General features: G+C 41.2%; 1 protein-coding gene across 3 annotated transcripts in view; it reads right to left on the bottom strand.

The window, feature by feature from the left end:
* NLG-4 (neuroligin 4) overlaps positions 1–8,387 on the bottom strand; it is a 284,789-nt gene extending 276,402 nt beyond the window's left edge. For 2 of the 3 annotated variants that reach the window (XM_006561555.3, XM_016913840.2), the window contains exon 1: positions 7,640–8,386. The gene's annotated coding sequence lies outside the window, so the exon portion shown is untranslated. Of the gene's footprint in view, positions 1–7,639 lie in introns of all 3 variants that reach the window. The other variant, XM_006561556.3, reaches the window with a different exon arrangement.
* Positions 8,388–14,927: the final 6,540 nt, after the last annotated feature.

Here is a 14,927-nt window from a genome sequence, read left to right as displayed (position 1 = left end):
GTTTCGACCGAGTTCAAGAAGATCTGGCCGTGCAACAATCATATCTGAGAGAGAGAGAGAGAGATACTTGCGGTTCAGTTCAGAGAGAGAGAGAGAAAAGAGGAATTCGGGGATGAGGACGAACGTATTGTGGTAAAAATGTTGCCCGTTCCCAGGGATCGGGACGGAGCGGAAGGAGGTTCGCTACGTGTACGCAGACGCGGCACCGCGGGTCATAGGTCAGTTCCGCATGGCGGATAGATTTATCGCTTTTGTCGCGCAAAATCCCTGCGGCACAAAGGCTTGGAAAAATTGCGCGATGACGCGACCTATCTAAGAAAAAGAAACCGCCTTTCTTCTCTTCCACGATTCATCGATCCATCATCCGTGAAATTAGCAGAAATCGCAATACTCTTATCGTTTCATTGCTCGTTCAATCTTATAAAGCTTACGAATGAGATTCCTAAAATTAATAAAAGGATATAATATTTACTTGGAATTCACTTGGAATTCTACTTGGAAGAACAAGATGGTGGAATACGCAACGAGGCTCGGATCCTCTCCATCGCAGGTGGGATGGAAACAATTCCAATTCGTAAATATCAATAAGCAGGGTGGCGAGTGATACACGGAGTTTCTCCCTTCTACCACCTGTATCCATCCGAGCAGAGTGGAGAGTAGATAGGAGGAGATCGAGGACATTTCCCAGATGTTCTCGAAAATCAGCCGAGTATCCTGAGACCGATGCTAATGCCCTGATGCGACATCTGCATCCTCGAGACGTCACGAAGATATGTCGAGTATCTCTTGGACATTACTGCGTGTATGCATGCGGAGCAGACATTTCGCGGGCGGGGAAGGAACAGGAGGAACAAGTGGAAGCTCGAGTGTCGAACAGGGGAGGTTGAACGGGGGAACAGGAACGTGTTATTGCACGATGAAGAACTCATCAACGTGTTTCAACCGCCCCGTGTTCGTGTGCTCGTTCGTGTGCACCCTCGTAGGCCAGGGGTCGAGCACAAAGCCAAGTCGTCCGACGGATCGCGAGCTGAAAATCCGTATGCGGATAGAGATGGGCCCTATCCTTATCCACATCCGTGTGTCTATGTGTGCGCATCATTCTGTGCAACAACCGTGTCTCTTCGTGGGAGAAGAGCGTTATCGACCACTTAAGTAAGGCAATTTACTTCTCGGATCACTTGCCAAAAGCGAAAGGAGCTGGCTCGTTCGATCCCGCCCTCAGAGATCGGTTCTTCGAGATGACTCCTCCAGTCAAAGATATTCGTATTCCTTGCCGATCTTTCGTGCACGTGTGTGACATGTACACCTGATTACTTTCGCTCTCTATAATTGCTTCGTCCAATGGGTTTCCTTTGCGAATTATATATATACGTGAATGATAATTCTGAAATCAGTTGCTTTACGATGCGAGATCTCTACGCAAGAAACTGCAAAGGCATTTAAAGATGTATATAGGAAGAATCTCTTCCTCTTTACAAGCTTCGCAAAATCCATCCATTCAACGAAAAATTCGTGGCGCGTTTCGAGAGTGCGCAAGGGGTTAAATGTTCCATCCGGTTCGAGGATCTTGGAGATGACCGATGATTTATAGAAAAAGTTATCGAATTACTCAAAAGCTTATTTGGTGGCGGGTTTCGAAAAGCTTTCGAGGGACTTTGTCGAGCCACGACGTTCGAGAAAACTTTGGAAAAGCCACGAGACCCGTGTCTTCGATTCTCGAACGCACGAGGTCTCGCGTGATGAGAATGGCCGCGTCTAAAATTTCGTGATTTAATTTTCCATCGGTCGCGACACGCGATAATTTTGTTCGTGATTCCCCGACCGGGAATGGCAGATGGCCAAACGTGAAATGCACGAAATTACGCGCCATCCCTTTCTCTCTCTCTTCGTCCCTATCTACGGTGAAAAATGTTTTACGATCAAACTTTGGGATCGCCGTTTAAGCAACATATCGTGAACCCGACCGCTGAAAGCTCCGACGATCGAACTTGGCAAAACATCGTGGCTAAACCATCGTCGTGTATATCTGTTTCCCCCCCACCACTTTTGTCTCTGCAATTGATTTATCGCGATCGTCGTGTGAAAATTGGGGAGGGCCAAATGTTCCCCGACGTTTGCCGTTAAACCGTGAAGAACGAAATTGTTGTAATTCTTTCTAAAAAAAAAAAACAGAGATCGAATTTTGATCGATTCTTTTTTTAACGATAGATGGTACTCGAGCGTAATTGTTTACGCTTTAATCCCGTTATTTCGTACGCGCGATGACGCAAAATATTTTTCGAGATTCATTGTCCGCGGCGTCGTTGTCCATTAATCGAAATGGAGAGAATGGATTTCACGATCGAGGGAGCACGGTCGAAATCGGAGGGTACGATCTTTCGCCAACCGGTTGACGAGTTACGATCGTGGAAATGGTGGAAATAATGTCTCGCGATGCGGAAACCGCGGGACGAGATAGCGACAGGTATGGAGGGAAAAATAGAAAAAAATAAAGAGCGTGGAAACGGGGCGAGCGGTGGATCGAAATTTTCACGCTGAACCGTGAAACCGATGACGAGGTCATAAACTTTGATTTCGATTCGGCTATTGGTTGCGAAAGGTGAAAAATTACCGATTGTGCCCAACCCTTTTGTCTCTCGATTCGTTTCACGCATTCCGACCCGATTCGAATCGGCCGCTTTAAACATCGAAGAGTTTAAATCGTTGTATCGATTCGTATTTAAGCGGCCCATATGACTGGTTTCACCGGTGTCGAAATTCTGCGACTCGACTAAATTTCCCCCCCGTTTCGAGCACAATGGTCGGCGGGCAGGCTCGATCATCATCGTGAAACGATCGTGATGAAATCGCGCCGTTTAATCGTCGTGAACGGTGGCCAATGATCCGGCGATTCCGACGATGGAACAAAATTTCTCCTCGTCTGGGTATAGAGGATGGCTCATTTATCTTGGACGACACACGGCGGAGCATGGATTACGTGCCTCGAATGCGCGCATCTCTCCCCTCGCACGAGATCTCGTTGGAAAAGTGGCGCAATATTCCCGGATGTACATTAAACTTTCGAAAACAGTCGACCTGGTGGGACGGATTTCAATGTCTATCCGGCGAGACGTCGGCGTAGCAACGGGTCCTCGAACGAGAAAAGCTGAGACGTAGACGTAGGGGGAGGGAAGCAATTTAAGTGACAATCGCGTTCGCGGGAGACGTGAAAAACGATCGAAACGATCGGAAAAGAAACGCGATAGTTGATGGAAGGATTATCCCCGGGTATTCTAATCGCGAGGCTTATCGATTGTAGCGAAGGCTTGGCGGTTTAGCGGTCTACTGATAGAGGTGTCTACAATTATCGAGGATTCTAAGGTTGAGGTGGCGTAGTCATCGAGTGCTTCGTGGCCGAATATCGCAGTTAGTTGAAAGTTCTAATTGCGGTGTATTATCCACTTTGAGAACTCTAATTGCATTTCCCACCAGGGTGAAACTTGCCAAGATTCTTTCCACTCCGATCACCGAAACATCGAGTGTCCCTTTCATCCAAGTTTTCATCCAAAGTGTTATTGCTAATTATACGTATAATTGTCGGCGGAACTTTGATTGCCTTTGATACTCCACTCTTCCCGATCCAACTTTAAATTAAACTCCAGCAAAATCGTATCGATATTCCATCCCGCAAATCGTTATCCTATTATCGTTATCCCTGATATTCAGATCCTGGTATTAAGATTCTTCGCGAATCTTTCGTATCACGAGCGGAATAAAGAGCTACTTAAAGGGCGAGATGCAGCGTACACGGCGAGAACCGCAAGTTTTGATGAAACGCCGCCTCTCCCCTTCCAAACGATGACTCGACGACGACTCGAGTCTTCTTCCGCGGAATCGAGACACGTGCACGCGTTCCAACGACAAGCTTCGAAAAGCCAACTCTCTCTCTCTCTCTCTCTCTGCCTCTCTAGACACGCTTCTCTAACCTCTTTCTTTGATAGTTACTCCGCCGCGACTTCGCTCCCTCCACGGATTACTCTTCGCGACGTAATCATACTTCGAGCAACTTGCTCCTTTCATTCCCGCCTATTCTCGACATTCATTCCGCGCCCTCTTTTGTTTGATTTAATACCACCTACCACCTACTATCTCTAAACTTAACGTTCCACAACCAGGCACACGCCTCTAAAAGGGGAATAACGTGGTTGTATCGATATCCAGTAGCTCATTCTTCGAATATATCCGCTATAGGAATATATTTCGCCCGTATATTCGAACATGTTTGTCCTCCGTTTTACCTAAATTGACGTCTCAACCGGCATTTCTCCCCGTATTTTCCCCACGAAAGATACGTCTTACTTCGCGATTTTTCGTACGGGGACAAGATCCAATCGTATTTTCTTTTTTTTTTCATCAATTTTCCAATAGCCAACAGTTTTATTGCTTTGTAACGAATTTCTGACGTTCGATAAAACTTACAAGGTGTGTTGAAAATGTGTGTCAAGTTGGGGGAGACGACTGCATGGCGTTATAGAATTTTTCGAACTGGGTTATCGGGTTTTTATAAATTTAAATTTAAAAGTTGGCGGCGAGGGCAATAATCGTATTTCGAAGAAACCAAGTAACGAAAAGTATTATTTTAATACTCACGCTGTTCTAACTTTTCCTTTTATATAATACGTCATATAGATCGTTAATAATCTACGTTTAAAAATCGATCGTGCTTGCTACTAAATCCTCGAATAATTCAATATAATCTCTAATATAATTATGAATAATCCGTTTCACTTTGGCAAACATTTTCGGCACACGTAAAATATCAAGCACATTTTTTAAAAATTCCATTATATTTTACAAATTAATGGATACTTTACATTTGACGTGTTACGCGCAGTTTAATACGATCCGTCAGTTTTCCATAAATAAATATAAACAACCACGAAAAATATCGCGCATCGAATAATCCACGTCTGAATAAATTCAGAAAATAAGAAATATATCGTGTCAAATGTATATGTTGATGCTTCGAATATCATCTTCGACAAATTCGAGAGATTTTTAACATCTGTCCCGGACAATTGCTGAGTGCACGCGAGATTTGCATGCCGACAAATCGATGCGCAGATTTTCTGATAACAGTTTCGCGTGTATTCGCACAACTTGGATGGAAACTTTCGACTTTCGACTTCCATCTAGCACCCGATATGACCGACTTTTAAACACGTTTCTATACACGCGTTATTCTAACACGAGAAATAACGAGAGATTAAATAACTCGAGAGTGAAGTTGACGAGAGACATTTTTAATGATTGATACGCGGAACGTTAACTTTGATAATTGTTATTACGACGATCGTTATCAATATACCTAATTTCGTTCGTTCAACATTTTACATGAATTTGGAAATTAAATAGATGTATATCTCTTCTAATTATTATAGAACTTGACTTGATATTTTATCAAGTCAAGTTTTATGTTCAAACAGATTGTAATAACGAACGCATAATTTAATTTTTAAATGGTGAATATATCGAATTTTTGTATATAAGATATCAAAACGTTTCATTTCCAAAAAATCATCGCCCATATAGATGCATATATATATTTTTATGAATTGAAAATTCATATTTGAGGGATGAAAACAATCCTAACATTGGGAAATATATTTCACGAAAATGAAGGAACTTTGGTTTGGGAAAATACTTCAAATTACTTCTCAAACAAAAAATTCAACTATTTAAACTCTGAAAAGAATTTATATTAAAAAATCATTGTACTTGTTGTTAATATTTATTTGTATTTTTTTTATTATTTCTATTCTACAAAAAAATAATGGAAAGAAACAGGAAATGACAAGAAGCTTCGATTAGTTTTTCGATAATCGTTCACCATTGTAGAAAAAAAAATTGATCACAGATTCATCGCATAAATAAGATTCCATAAATCATGTTTCGAAGAAGAAATCTATAATATTGGAGCAAAAATCGTTCACAAAATCCCTATTTCTCGATACATTTACATATCGAACATACTTGAATAAATTCTCAACAATCTGTACAGAATTCAATACTGCACAGAATTCTACTCAATCTCGTATTTTTACTACAAAAAATTTCAAACTAATAGATAATTTAAACACTTCGCTTTATTTATTCAAATTTAAAATTTCTCTCCTCGTAAACGCATATACTCTATATTTATAAAATAAAAAAAAAATGAAATTCAATGCTTTCGAACAAATCCAACGCGAAAATAGATTAATAACGATATCTGTGACTGGCATTAAAGTTTAAACGTTGATTTCGAATGTTCTTGCTTTCCTTATTCCTCCTTCTTTATCGAGGGAAACGATATCGAAATTCTTCACGTCGAAAAGTTCACGGCACAAGTAATTAAGATCTTACAGGCGCGTAATGGCCGCATAAATCGGCCGGTCGTAACTTGTAATCCACTTTCGAGTTTCGCGAGGGAACATCGCGCCGGCATTGCCGCCTATGCCGCGTAAATTTCCCCGCCGGTTTATGCAAATTATTGATGGAACCCAGGGCTAATACATTGTTGCGCGTCCAACCAGAATCGCCTACGCTCAAACGCATACACAGTCATAACAAAAGTTATCTTACGAGAGAATTTAATTAATCTGGAAATTCTCAATTTTCAAGAAACGCTCGTGTATATAGAAAATAACATTATACGCGAAATAAATCTTTTTTCGCGAAATTTCTTTAAAAGATTAAAGTAAATTTAAAATTTTAACATTTCTTTCTTATTGTAAATATAATTTTAATATCTGAACACATTTTCTACGATATTAATATTTGACTAAAGAAATTTTCGTTAATTTTGATAACAATCAGTTGAAGTCACGAAATGTACGAAATTTTTTGTTATCGATTGTATGTATACCTCGATGTCGATATATTTTCCGAGAATTACGAAAGCTAGTCTCCTTCCCGTTCCATCTAAATACGCCATAACGATACGATAAATAAACATCGTTACGTCGCGAAATGAAATTTATTTTGGGTTTGAAAATACGATGCCGGAGGCAATGACGACTTAGAATGGGACTTGTGTGTATAGGTTATGATTCCGAGAACGAGGTTAAATGGAAATATTTAGGCGATATAATGCGTCATTAAAACCTAATATGAAATATGATTTACTTCTTTTTGGTAGAAACATGTGTAAAATATGATTATATAATAAAATATTATGCCTATTTTGATCGATTTCTTCTATATTTGAAATGCATTGTATGCATATATAGAATTAAGAATAAAGAAAAATTTCTACGATACGATCAAAAGTAAAGAACGATTATAAAGATATATGGTTCAATACGCCTACAAGATAGATCCATATGGCATATACACATGATTCTTAAATCCCTGAAGCGACAGAGCGAAATCAGTTTCACGCAGACGCGCCGAAACTTGAACACGAACGAGTCTCCGAGGCCGAATCTATCACTGTCAACGGTCCGATTGCATTAGAGAGAATCGCGGAAACGAACGATCAATTTCGAAATATTCTTATTATAAACGTACATAAAGCGCGGTCGAAAGCACCTTCGAGTGACCGGGCGTTTCTGCTAATCAACTTGCGCAATCAGTGAGAAAGCGAATCCGTGAATATGTATTATTGTCTAAGACTCACCTTCAGAACGTCACGATGCTAGTAGCTCCGCTATGCCTGCACTATACAACACACATACACACGAGAAGTACGGTCGCACGAAGCAGCGATCCACGAGACTCCAATGTCGAAGAATAGATCGAAGCTGGTACGTCTTCGGTATTCTCGTTGATGCCTCCTGAAATGACTCGATTCCGATATACCAAACGCTTCCTTATCACGACACTATGTGTTTCTTGGTTCCCGAATCACAGTTTCACGAATAATTATCACACGACACTGCTAAACGAACAATCGAATACACAATCACCGAGAGGGCAGCTCTTCTACTTGTACATATATACATATATGTACATATACATATGTATATCGATGACGGTGTCACGTTGTCGTTTTACAGCAGCCGGATTGTTCACTATTCTCACGAGGAACTCTGTCGTTCGATCCAGCTGCAAACGGGAACAACGTTTCCGGTGGGAACAAAAGCTTCGAGCGAATCAAACGTCATCTTGTTGCAAAGATCTGTGCATCGTTCCGTCACGCTGTTGCCGATACGTGCGTGACGTCGTAACTCGTCGGTGTTGCGACTATACCGATATAAATAAGAAATATTTCGAGAAATAACACTATAAATGCGCAAGACGGAAGATATATGAACACTACGACACACCGAAAAAACACGGATACGGAAACAAAGATTCCAGAACACGGTACACAACACGTAACGTCGCCTCGAAGCTCGCGAGACGGACTACGGTACGGGAATGAGAAGGTCTGTGAGCACTCGCGCATCGCGACATCAGCGCCACCATATTACCCCGGCGAGGCGAAGCGCGCCACGGTCGATTCCGCGGTTTCCACCTACCGACCGAACTACGTTTATAGCGGTTTTTTTGATTTGTTGTCCCCTTATTTTTTGCCAATTCTTTTCATTCCTTACTTTTCTTGTTCTTTGTCGAATTTATTTCTTTTTTTTAAATTCTTTCTATCTTGATTAAAATCCTACGAAATGTAGTACTTTTATTACTTACTTTTATTTTTGATTATCGGTAAGGATATTTATCTTATTTATTCCATATTAATGCCAATTAAAAGTTTAAATTTAATATTTAATGGAAATTTTCGTTGTAGATAATAAGGATATTTTTTTTATTTCTAGTAAGTTTTTATAAGTTTCAAATCACGATAGTTTTTGTATCTAAAAATCTGAAGTTGGTACTTTAATGGAATTTACATATTGACATTTTCGTAAAAAAATGAAATATTTAAAAAGAAATGAAAAATCCAGTGTTAAGTACTGAAACACTAGCAAAGGTGGCCGAATTGCGCCGCGCAGACTCCGTTAAAGGAGAGACAGCTAGTATCGATTCAGTTCTGCCAACGGAAGGATACTTTTTGGTAACTTTGCCATGTAACTAGGGATTCTTATACGAACCACCTACAGATTGAAATCCTTCGAACAAAATTCTATCGATCTCTCCTTATAAATTGTTCGAGAGATATTATATTTTGTTGAAAAAGAAGCTCAAAGTTAATATCGTTAATAATAGAGACGGACAATTTCAATTTAGATCATGGGATTAGAACTTTGAAGAATTTTCATATTGAAAATACGCATTAGTTTACAAACAACGTTTAAAAATATTTTCCAAAGTGTATTTGCAGGGAATTTGTAGCGTGAAGTATTTTTCGATACAAAGAATTATCAGGCGTTTGAAAATTAAGGTGGAAAGTTTTATTAGTCGAGAAGTTCGATGAATGAAAGTTTGTTGAAACTTTCTATAGAAGTTCCTTTAAATGCTCTTCCTTATCACGAATTCCTGCGTCGGTTGGAATTACGATGAATTCTCACACCGGAAGAAGACAATCTTAACGTTTTCACATTCTGTGCGGTGATATCTCGTGCGATCACGATGCGTGAATCTACCGAAATTTTAAGGAAAGACAAATTTTAACGAAAGCAAGCAAATTTTAGAAAACCATCCAATACAACTTTTTCATCTTTTTCTTTCGGCGGTTTCGTATTTAAAATTTCAAAGATGCAAGAACGATATCAATTTTTTTTTTGCATCTTGGCCTTTCGTTTGCACGATAGAAGATACGAAACGATAGGCGAAAGAGAAGTTTCCGTGGCTCACGGTTGTCTCTTAACTTATCGAACTTCTTCCTCCGCTGAAGTACGAAGGCACTTAATTTCCAAGATTTTAACCAGGAATTCGAAAGATTTAAAACTTTCGAATAATTAAAAAAATTTCCTTTCTAAATTTCTTTCGCATTGATTCGATAAAATGATATCCGCGCGAATTTACCTTCTATCATCCTTCGATTACATTTCGAATAGCGTTTCATCCCCTGATTCAAACTTCTTAAAAGGTTATAGCTTCTCGTTCGTGCCACGTCCTCGATGTGACCTATTTCGTTGCCACATGGGATTTTCCAAGAAGACTCTTCGCATGTTTGCCACAAGTCGAAGAATCCTGTCTAATATAGAAGAGCTGTTGGGTGGCATGCGTGCGTCTTTCTCTCGAACGAAGATATACCGGCGACGGTGGTGGCACGAACGGCCGTGACACTTCGGTTAAAGTTATACCGGCATTACGGTGGCATTTCGAGTGCACACATCTATCCATTTCCACCCCGTGTTTCTTCTCGTTACCGCTCGACTGAGAAATCGCAGGTCCCGCCGTATTTTTTTATCAAAATTTCTTCTCGCTATCCATTCTCGGTCCCCCCGCCTTTCTCATCAAAACGAACGAACAAAAGTATCAACAAGTTGAAAACAGCGAGAGTGTATTCGTAACGTACGCCATGTACCAAGTTTCCAAGAGAGATCGAACGGAAACTGGAGTCGTTTGCTCGTACGACACCTGACGCTGGATATCATTTTGCGAAACAAGGAGTACAGTATCGGTTTCTTAAACTCATCTCCAAATGGTTATCCCCCGAATTGTTGGAACGTCGCGTCGGGACGTGCCGGTTTCCTTAACTCTCGATCGACGTCCCTCCCTCGGAGCACGATCCTCCCCAGAGATGCCCAACTTACTAGTTAGTTCTTGGTCATCTGCGAACACCTGTACCCCTCGTATTTTAATTAAACCGTGCCGTCTATACGTACGGGCCGATCGATAAGCGGCAATTGCTCGTCGGTAAGAGAAGGTAATAAGCCCCACCCACCCCTCCCCTGTTGTCGTGCTCCTTTTGTCTTTCGCCGATGTTCGTTCCATCCGAACGAGCGCGGAAATAATAAATTAAACAACAAAATTCTACACCACTTGCCTGGTGTACACACAAATCACAATTCGTATTCGTTGGGGAATAACGCGTTTTCTGTGGAAGCTGTGAAAATGTGTTGTAATTTCGTGTTGGAATTTACACACAAAAATTATAATATTCGTCGTGATATATCGTTTCATTTAATCGTCCCTGAGTCAAGGTTTTATTAATATTTGTAGAACATAATTAGGAACGTGTATAACACGTTTCTACAATTTCTATCTCAATGACAGGATTATCAAAGAAATGATAATTTTTCAAGAAAAAGATTCTTTTTCTTTTCTTCTCTTTTCTTCACTTGAACGTTCTTTTCGTAAAGAAATAAATTCGTTTCAAAAATTTCATTGCATTAATCAGATTTATCCTCCTATATCGTAATTATCAAATCCTTCCATTAGAAATTATCCGAAGATCGCAGGTTTTTACAGGGAATAACGTGAAACGAAGTCGACGTTTCCGGACGTCGAACGGCCGTGGTTTAACGAGAAAAATCCCACGAGATGTGTTCCGGAAAGGTAAGTCGCGGTCATCGAGCTGCTTCTGCCGGATCAGTAAAGAGGACATGGAAGAAAGAAGAAGAAGAAGAAGAAAAGGAAGAAGTACAGGTAGAAGTAGAAGTGGAGGCGATCAGGAAGAGGAAAAAGAAAAAGAAGAAGAGGAAGAGGAAGAGGAAGAGGAGGAAGAAGAAGTGCGCAAAGCTGACAAGGAAGACGAGGGAAGCTTTCGGCTACAGCCAACCCACAATAATCCCCTCCCGGAAGATGAATCACCCTGTCGACCGTCTCTCAAGATACGTTGATGGCGAGATAGAAGCAACTGAAAGAAGGTGTCTGGCTTCAGAAACAGCTGGTGCCGCTACCTAACGTGAAGGGGAGGAAGGGAGAGACTCTTTGTGCTGGACGCGAAATGTAGTGGGTGTACCAGTGGAACGATCTTCAAAGCCCCGGGAAGAAAATAAATGAAAACGCAGCGTGAGATTCAATTTAGGGAGGGGATGGACGCGAAACGAAGATGTAGGGTAGGGTAGTTGGAGCAGTTGGGGGAAAGGTAACGCTGCGAGAGAATCGTGGTTGACCAACTGTCAACCACTCGCCAAGTAATTCCGCGCCACTACCACCGACGTCAGATTGAAAGCTCACGCGCCAACGTTCGTGTAATATAATCAAATGAAATTGCACGCCACTCCCTTCTTTGAGCCCGCCTGGCCGGCTACATTGAGCTTTTTCGTCGGCTGTAAATAGTCCCGGAACGAGTACGCCATGGCTTGGGTTTTAGGGCGAAATTCTGGAGCGCGTGGTGAAAAGCGTGGGTTGATTTAGGAATTCGATAGAGTGGTTTCTAAGGAGGACAGCACGTTGAAAGCACGTTGTAATTGTTCGTTCCTCCTGTATATTTTATAAAGCGAATCCAACTTTTAAGTAATTAATTGTTCTTCCTTTAACAATCTATTTGCAATTATTGATCATTTCTTATATAATCGAGCAAGAAGGAAGAATAAACAAAGTTCTCGTTATTCTGCATAATTTTTACTTTCTTTTAGAAGGAAAAGAATTGAAGATAGTCAGGTAGAATGTCGTTCTTTGCTCTTTACGTAATTTTTCTTTCGACTTAGTATAATTACTTGCATAACAACTCTTAACACGAATATATCAAACCAGGGGATATTCTATATTCATCATTTTCAAGCGACGCATAAATCACAGTTTCTTTGGAAAAGAATATGATCGCATCTCGTACAAACGTCCACGAGGAGACATTTTCCACAAGCTTTCAAAAATATAGGAGAATCTCGCAAGAAAACTAATATCGCGCGACCAAATGTGTGAAACCCCAGAGAAAATGGATTTGCTCGCAGCAACAGAGTGGAAGAGTGGCGGCAACCTTGCATCCGATCCTCGTATCCGTTGCCAAAATGGAAATAGAATGAAACACGAGGATTCTGGATCGATCGAATAAAAATTTGTAACGAGCGATTACAAGAGGAGAACAGAATGGAACGAGTTAATTTGAATAGAGAATTTTCTCTGGTAAATTATTTAATAATTTCTAACCCACCTTTCGAAGATTGAGAAAAGAACTTAACAAATTTGCATTGACATTTCTATCTTCGTCTTCTATTTATTTTATATAATACGTATTTTATATAATACGAAGAGGACGAGAATTTCCAACAAATGTATTCTTCCTCCCGGACCTCCTCCAAGTAGTTAGCATTCAAGAAATCTCCGGGAAATGGTGCAAATTTTCAATTTCTTCCGCTCTAAAAAAAATAGAGATTTTCATCGCAGGGAGAAAAGCCGTGGATCAAGGGGGAGGTGGTTGGCAAAAGGCTCCCCTCCCGATGAAATTCAAAGTTTACCAAGGGTCGGGATTACAGCCGGAGGAACATTAGCTCGGGACTCCCCGGCAAAGCGACAGTGCTGGCCGAGTCACCGCGATGAAAATATTGCTCGAGATTTCATTATAGATAGACGAGGGCCGTGTCTGCGAAATTGCCGCGTCGCGTTCTTTCGTCCATTCCTTTTTTCGTCCGCCGCGTGTTTTTTCCCTCCCCCATCTTCCCCCCCCCGACCGCCATTGACCCATACGGGATATTTCCACCGTTCTGTATTAATTATCCGGGCGAAAGAACCGCTTCGAATGTCGGACGATCGAGAAAGTCTTCGCGGTTACATCCCGCGAAATTCTGACCGATAACACCTTGTTGTCCCGTTCCCCGTAATTTACACCCCCGATTCTGGAATTTCGTCCCCCCTCGGCTCGAAAATTTTTGCGGCGAATTGCTCGAGATGCCGGTAATCATTCGAATGATCGACGAGTTTTTCCTTAATTGCTCGAAGATTTAATCGGATCCGTTTCATCGCCAACAACTTACGGACGGATGGATCTTTATTCATTGCAATTCGACGTAATTGATCGCCGCCACCTTCGCAATTACACACGTGCATTTATGACACGTTTCTTTTCAATTACCAACATCTCCCCTTTTCTCCGCCAGTTCTCTCCATCGGATCGTTCCATTCCAAGTGGGAATCACTTTTCCAATCTATCCAGGTTTTTATCGACCGATTGCACGGAATCCTCGAATTTCGAACAAAGAAATTCGAAGTTGGCTCGATTGTTGGGCGAGGTTGGCGTAAATTAGCGATCGTGAAAATTTTACTCAAGCGGGAGAAGAAAGGGGGGCGGAGGGGATTTGACCTTACGATAACATTTCCAGATACGATCTCGTATAACTCGGCAGTCAAACGGTACTTACCCCTTGGCGAGATAAGACACAGTTTTACGAGCCAATGCGAGGCAGCGAAACGTAAAAGCGGAAAGTGTAGAAATTGTCCATTTCCAGTGGCCAGAGGAAAATTTAATTTACGAACAAGATATATCCTGACCATGTTTAAACATGAGGGATATATCGTGCGCGTGAGAAAGATCATCCGGTCGTGAAGAGTGGAAATAAATTGCAGTTAGGGAGGTAACAAGGGGTGAGGGGTGGAATGGAGGGAGGAGGTTATCGCCGATAAGAATAGGGAACGATCTTTTGTCAGCTCTGTACGCGGGGGTCTTCAATTTCCACGTCTTCTCAATCTCAAGGCCGCCTGTAATCGAGTCTCCAAGATACCGATTCCGATTTATAGATTTAGCAATCTTTCGACTCGTAGTTCGAAAAAAGGAAAATTAATCCGATTACTCGAATAATAATAAAACGATAAAAATAAGGTGATCTGATCGGAAGAATACGATTGTCCCTCGTTGCTCGCACCTGTGCTTCGTTCAATTTACATCTCGAAAACGATGGAGAATCAATCGGGCAATTCAAGAGTGAACAATTCGCCTCGTAAATCGTATCTAATGACTCGATGCAGTTGATTGACGCGTACAAACATCGCCGCAACATTTCGTCCGCCTTGATCTTCCCCGTAACCAAATACCGGCAGTTAAAGCATCATTGATTAAAATCGATCCCAAGCGTTAACGGGTAATCGATATTACTTAATTAACGATGACAGTTAATCGATCGATTAAACTCATCGGGCAT

Source organism: Apis mellifera, linkage group LG9 (assembly GCF_003254395.2).
Source record: "Apis mellifera strain DH4 linkage group LG9, Amel_HAv3.1, whole genome shotgun sequence".
NCBI classification, from domain to species: Eukaryota; Metazoa; Arthropoda; class Insecta; order Hymenoptera; family Apidae; genus Apis; species Apis mellifera.
The sequence above is the reverse complement of the archived record's forward strand: the minus strand, read 5'-3'. Positions and strand labels throughout refer to the sequence as shown.